The sequence below is a fragment of the Electrophorus electricus genome, chromosome 6 (genome assembly GCF_041902795.1).
Source record: "Electrophorus electricus isolate QZ-2024a chromosome 6, ASM4190279v1, whole genome shotgun sequence".
NCBI classification, from domain to species: Eukaryota; Metazoa; Chordata; class Actinopteri; order Gymnotiformes; family Gymnotidae; genus Electrophorus; species Electrophorus electricus.
Window position 1 is genome coordinate 13,836,590 of NC_137502.1, and position 6,645 is coordinate 13,843,234.

At 39.9% G+C, this 6,645-nt stretch overlaps 1 long non-coding RNA gene across 1 annotated transcript; it reads right to left on the reverse strand.

Annotated features, from left to right (window-relative positions):
- Window positions 1-1,451: 1,451 nt before the first annotated feature.
- Window positions 1,452-4,384, reverse strand: LOC113576096 (uncharacterized). The gene is made up of 3 exons (XR_003410469.3): window positions 4,196-4,384; window positions 2,692-2,765; window positions 1,452-1,756 (listed from the first exon to the last, which is right to left on the reverse strand). It is a non-coding gene; the product is annotated as an uncharacterized LOC113576096 (long non-coding RNA).
- Window positions 4,385-6,645: the final 2,261 nt, after the last annotated feature.

A 6,645-nucleotide genomic window follows, 5' to 3' on the forward strand; every position in this document is an offset into this window, starting at 1 on the left:
CCATGATTATCTGGATGTCATCCCTGTTTGTGTGGGATAGCATCATCTTTATAGACTTGAGATGTCATTTGATTTAATTTGTTATTTTGTCTCATTCAAGAGTGAAACTGTTAAGGAGGGCGTTTAGAAGGACTGTTGAAATGGTGAGATAGAAAAAAATAATTTTTGTTTATTTTCTTCTGCATGCACAGTACATTTGGTTGCAAGTGTGTTAAGAGTATAATCCAGTAAATATTCTCTTTCCTTTTGTTGTTTTCTTTACTTTGATCATTTTGTTTCCCAGGAGATGGCATGTTGCTCCACCAATGAGTTTCCCCATTTAGAGAAAGACGAGAGTGTGTTTTAACTAAAAGTCATTATATTCACGCTCAAATAACTGTAACAATGTGGGATGTGCTGTTGTGAACTGAGCCTTCCTCTGTTGCACATCACCAGACTTGGATGACTCAGTTCACAGTAAGATTGTGTTGGAAGCAGATGTTTGAAATGGAAGAGCATGCATTGATGGCTAGAATCCAAACTAAATACCATCCATCCAAATCTGAATCAAACAAGAGAATTTGGCTTTTATGGTTTGTCAGCATATATTTTGGGCACAGGGTCATTCCAGGCACTCATTCTGTGCAATGAGATTTTTAGAGAACTTGGACCAAACATAGTTACTTCTAAGACTGAAATAGTGCATCTGTGGCTAAACAATAACACTTCATAGTCCTCTATTTTCGGCCGAGCGGTTTTATACATAATGATGAACCAGCCTCTTGCTGTGTTCTTTATTCCACACTGAAATGTATCTTGTTTCAGCATGTATGGCTACCTTGTTATTTATTCATGAGACCAAGCATTCTCTACACACTGGATTTTTTTTAAATGTGCACCTGTTTCTTTTCCCCCCTCAAACTACTTCCTATAATAAACTACTAATAAACAACATAATTTAGTTTCAATAGCTATCATGTGATATTAGTTACCAGTAGCCAGAAGAAATTAAAAATGCACTTGGCAATATATCAGAAGTTATATTGCATTTGCTATGTGCACATGTGAACTTAGGCAATGAGTTTGTTTATAAAGCAATTATCTGTTGAGTGTATATTCTGGAGTTGATATCCAGTACAGGGGAAAAAGCTGATATCAGCCAAAAATACTGCTTCTGCAAATTATTTTTGGGTCATTATAAAAAATTGATTGAATTTGGACCTAAGTGTTCCAGTAAGTGCCATGTTTGTTGTGGTTAATTCCGCCCACTTAATGCTTCTCTGTTTTGCCTGCATCAGACATAAGCCTTGATAATATTTGAGTTTCCTCCGTCGGGGGCTAGCATCATATCTGGCATCACACACAATATGTTCCATCGACTTTCTGTGCAGAACCTCTCAGCATAAATTGATCAGGCCACTTTGCCTAAAAGCGAGCTAATTCCACACACCGTTGCAAAGGTAAAAGTTTAATGAAGGTGCTGAGGCATACAAGAAGAGAATAATACAGTATACTGTTTCCTTTAATGGCCCTTCATTTCAGGATGCACCCATTGGCATGCGTTTAAATTGACAGCACGCGCAACGGGCACTGTCAGATGTGTTTACGCCACGCTACAGCAGGGTGTAGCGTTAGGCTGAAGGGATCTTGGAGGAGACCAACTTAAGGTTTGCTAATGAATAAACCATAATGCCCAGCTATACATCTTGTAAGACACGATCAATGCTGTCTTTTGCCAAGACTTGGCTCCTGAATATTTTATACCCATCAATGTATCCTAGCAAGAAAAGTAATGAGAGTTATGAAAATCAAAGTATCTGACATCACAGCAGTTTATGATCGATTAATAAATAAATAAATAAATAAATAAATAAATACTTTTAGAATGGCACATGAACATGTTGAGGACACATATCAGGACCAGGTCTCTGAAACACTAACTGAAAGACTAATTTGTGTTTAGCAGCACAAGGTTCCCCTGAAGCACTGTTATTTTATGATGATGTGTTAGCGAGAATGTTATGACAATGTTGAGTTTAGAGGGAATGCTGAATGCCATGCTTATTTAACTATGGCCTATGAACTTCTGAAACCCAGGACAACACTCTCTCTTGCTTTTCTCACTGTGATTTCCTAATAATAGCCATAGATAATAGATAATAGATAAACAAAACATTACTGGATAATTAATCAATTGGCCCATTACTTTGTACACTATAATAGGCCAATATAAACTCTATGTCTTGTTGTAAACATAATGGAAGTCTGTACTGCAGAATTTGACCTTAATCCACTCCAATTATAAGGCCAGTAAGTAAATGTTTACAATTTCTGTAGGCAAATTCTAGTAATGATCTTGGTATCCCACAGCTTTGCCAAGAAAACTGCAAATCAACTATAAATCATCTATGATCCTCTCTGAAAGAAGCAAGCAAGGTGAAATTCTACCTTGGATTTGAATATATAGGCATACTAAAATTTGAATAAGTATAAGAAATAAAGTATACTTTGAATATAAATATACTTTTAATAAATATAAGTAAGCATCTTGAAACTGTCCATTAAAAAAAGAAAGCATTCTACCTTAAGGGAATACTAATATTTACAGAATTGTCTCCTTACCCCAAGCATTTTTGGTGTCCTAATTATGTTTCTTTAGTTTTGCCCTAATGCTTTGAGACCAACATGGCTATGGAGAGAATTTATACTCACCAATAGGCCAATTTCATGGCAAAACTACTACACCCCTCAGACTGCATTGAGATGTTGAGTAATATCAAACAGACCTGGAGAAGCAGGACAAATTCTGTCACCAATGATAATGCACAGCCTCCTAAGCTAATTACAGGCAATAAACATGTCTACGATATAGAAGCATTCTAGCCTACTTGCTTCACAGCAAAATGTTAGTTATGGGTGTGACAGCGGCTCTTTCTCTCTCAAGGTCATTTCCAGTGTTGAGTTTGGTCTTTGCTGCCTCCCCGGCTGAGCAAAATCGAAAGCATTAAGAGACGATGGCTCACTCAGGGGGAAATAGGCTTAGGCTGCTTGCTGTCATTGTAGGCAGGCTCAGATTGACATTTGTGTTTATTTTGGTAGGGGAGTGATTCAGAGGCTTCACAAAGAATCCATTTAGTGTTAGCATGGCTCACACCACTATAGACGATGTAGTAATATTCTCTACCCGCACACACACAGAGAGAGAGAGAGAGAGAGAGAGAGCAAAAAGAAAGGCCTGACTAATGGTACAATGTAAACAGTGATCTCATCCAGTACCAGGAGAGTATATACAAATACGCAGTTTGAATCAGACATGAAGACTCTCAGAATCAGAGCCCACAAAAGTACAGACTCCGTGGACCTTTATTTTTCCTGAAATTTAAAACAACACCATTCATTTTCATGAATCATGTTCCAGAGCCTATAATTTCAACAGGAGGAATTGGACTGCGAGCAAGGCAGTGAGGGACAGAAAGCGGGCGACTCACGTGGAGAAATCCACCCCTCTTACCCTGGCAGCTCCGCGACTCTCTTTAGGAATTCTCAGCGTGGCTTCAATAAGTGGTACAGGTCAGTTTGCTTACAGCGCACGCTCAAAGCAAAAAGAGCGGCTTGGAAGAAGAAAGCCAGAGTTCCCAGAGTACTTTCCAGCTCCTGACATCGCCAACTTGCCCTCAGGATCTGGTTGCGCAGCACGAGAATCGCAAAGATTTTCCCGAGATTATTTAAAAAGAGTGGTAAAGGGGCTAGCTAACTGGATATAGGCTACAATTGTCTGCAGTAGCAATGATCGACATATTAGGAGTATTCTATTACCAGCTATCGTTTGCCTACGCATCCTCGAGGTCTTTCGCATAGCGACTCGACAGCTGACTCGACATGGTCCAGGACCACGCCGTTAATAAGGTGTCGCTGTCCTATTCATTACCACACTGAGTATTAATATGATAGTATTAAGCACTTAAAGAGGGACTCGAGAACTCGTATTTATAGTAGGGGGCGAACATGACCTTCGTAAGCGAATCCTATTAGAATGAGCTAACGAAGAACACCGCACGGCAGCGTTTAATCGATTGTAACTGCTTCATCGCTTCCTCATAACGACGGCTACAGCTCCCGAGATGCACAGGTGTGCGAACGTACGTGTGTACGGCTGTCTCCGTGTGTGTGAGCGATTTGAGAACACGTTAAGCTCTTCTGTCTACTTTTCACTTACCCCCACATCTCTCTCTCTCCCCGTGCCTTCCACAAAAGACGGCTTACGCTCTGATATAACATGCTCAGATTTTATTGGAGCAATCGCTGATTTCCCCATTTCGCCTGCTGGGTGTATCTATGTCATCGTCAGTGAACTTAAAGGGACATGGTGTTAAAATGTATGCCTTATAACGTGCTTTTAAACGTCCCATTTTTCATGATTCCCTGCAAGGTAGAGTTTATAAGATGTGTGCGTTGATATGTAGCCAGTGAAGGAAAAGTCAGTAAGTCAGGGACAATGTGCTTTTAAGACTTACCTTGCAGTACTGAAAGAGCACAGAATATGTGTTTCTCATTAAAGATTTTATTTTGATAATGGTCATGCATAAACATAGACCATTAAATTAGTACATTTTTTTAGATAATCAACAAACTGTGATATATTTTACTTTAGATTTAAGACTGTATTTTAAGAGCATGTAGATTGTTTAGTTTGAGAGGTTTTTTTTTTTTTTCCTGATCCTACTCAGTAGTACTGGTCTTTCTGGAGTATCTATAAGGCTAAGTGGAAACAACACTTGTCAAAATGTAAATGAAGTAAAGGCAGCTCAGTAGTGTCTGTGTATGCTTATTACCAATCAGACAGGTTGGCGCTAATTGTGTTTAGTCTAGTACCGAGCAAGAAAGGAAAGCAAACACAAACGTAATCACAGTACACTAAAGTACAGTATTTACATGGTACTTTTGAATTCATAAGAGCAGGAGAATGCAAAGGAGTACATTAATGAATACATCTAATTAGAACAGTAAATTACGTGGCAGTATGACAAGTCATTGCAGTACAGGGAATGTTACAGACCATGAAAAGGTGGTGCTCAGCAACAGGTAACTAGATTGTTAAGGTGCGGTCATTCATGCAAGTGCAGAACCAGTGAGCATCAGCTCCTGGTCACATGAGATTAGCACTGGAAGGTGAGAGTTCTGCTTGCACTAGAAAAGAAACCTGTTAAAACGAGCGGTCATGATGGTCAGGTATGGATAGTGTGTCCTAGAGGGGAGAGGCTGAAAGGACCGATGGGCTGGGTAACGTGGGGGAGGGGTGACTGCCATGAGTGCAGCTGTGGAGCAAGTATGCTGATGAATCCTTCTGTTGAATGTTTGGTGTGCTTTTTATACTCAGTTTCAGTGTCTTTCTGTCTTTAGCATCAGGGCTGCCATGCTAGGCAGTTAGGGATGATGTCAAGATGTGCTCTGGGGAGTTTTTCCTTGCTCACTGGGGGCTGTAAAGCTGCTTTGTGATAACATCTGTTGTAAAAAGTGCTGTATCACTAAATTTTACTTGACTTGACTTGTATGATGGCAATGTAAAACCAAAATAAAAGCTGTTTTTTTTTAATTAGTGGAATGATGTCTGTGCCAAGAGCTTTGTGGGCATCCATGCTGATGATTTTCTGATTATTAATTATGTTTCAAAGTTTATGGTTCTACCAAAAAGTCAGTGATCATTTCCATTGCTTTAGAGGTGTAAAGAACAAGGCCATTGTCCTGGCATCATGGTGCTTGGTGCTCCTCTTTATGGTAGCTACCTTGGTCACTGTCTGCGAGTAGACCAGTAGTGGGAGTGTCATCTGTGGTATTGATGATCCTGACTGAGCAGTGAAGAGTGTTAAGAGCAGGAAGGGGATGCAGCTCTGGGATGCTCTGTACTGAGGACCACAGTTGTCCTATTTTCTGGGAACCCGGGAGCGCCAAGCATGAGCGACTCTCCTGTCATGGAGTGTAGCGGAGTGTGCTGATCGTCTTGAAAGCTAGGCTGACGTTGATGAAATGGATGTCAGGTAGGTGCATCAAGGTGTAGTGGAGTGCTGAGCTTCAACAGTGCTGTTTTCACGATAAGCAAACTTGAAATGTCCCCTCTGTAGTGTGTGAGTAGACTATAGGTAAGAACTGAAAGCTTAAATGTTTTCATAAAGCAAATGTAAAGGTGGCAGACCTGTAGTTGCTGAGACACAAGTTGTTGATATCTTGCGATTTTAGTATTTTTAATAAATTGTCACTTACAGTTTGTAAATTCAATTTGGGCACCTCCCTGATTAACAAGGAATGTATTCATTTAAATTAATGTATTAATGATTATAATTCAGTCTCAACTTGAATAAGATTCTATTAATGACCAGGAGTGGCTAGTTCACTAAAATCATTATAGTCACAAGCCTAATAATGTAAACCGGAGAAAGCCCCCCGCCCTTGTTTCAGTTGCAGTTCGCACCTGGTCCGACTAGACTGCTCGACTTGACAGACTCCACTCTTCACCTCTCAACTTCTCCTCCCAATTTCTCAACTTAACTGAGGGGGTAGAATTTGTCAGTTATCTTTTGGAAGAAAAGAGGACTGCCTGGGTCATACATATTCAATAATCTCTGTTCACGATTGGGGGAAAAGAATTTAAGAAATATAAGAATACAGGAA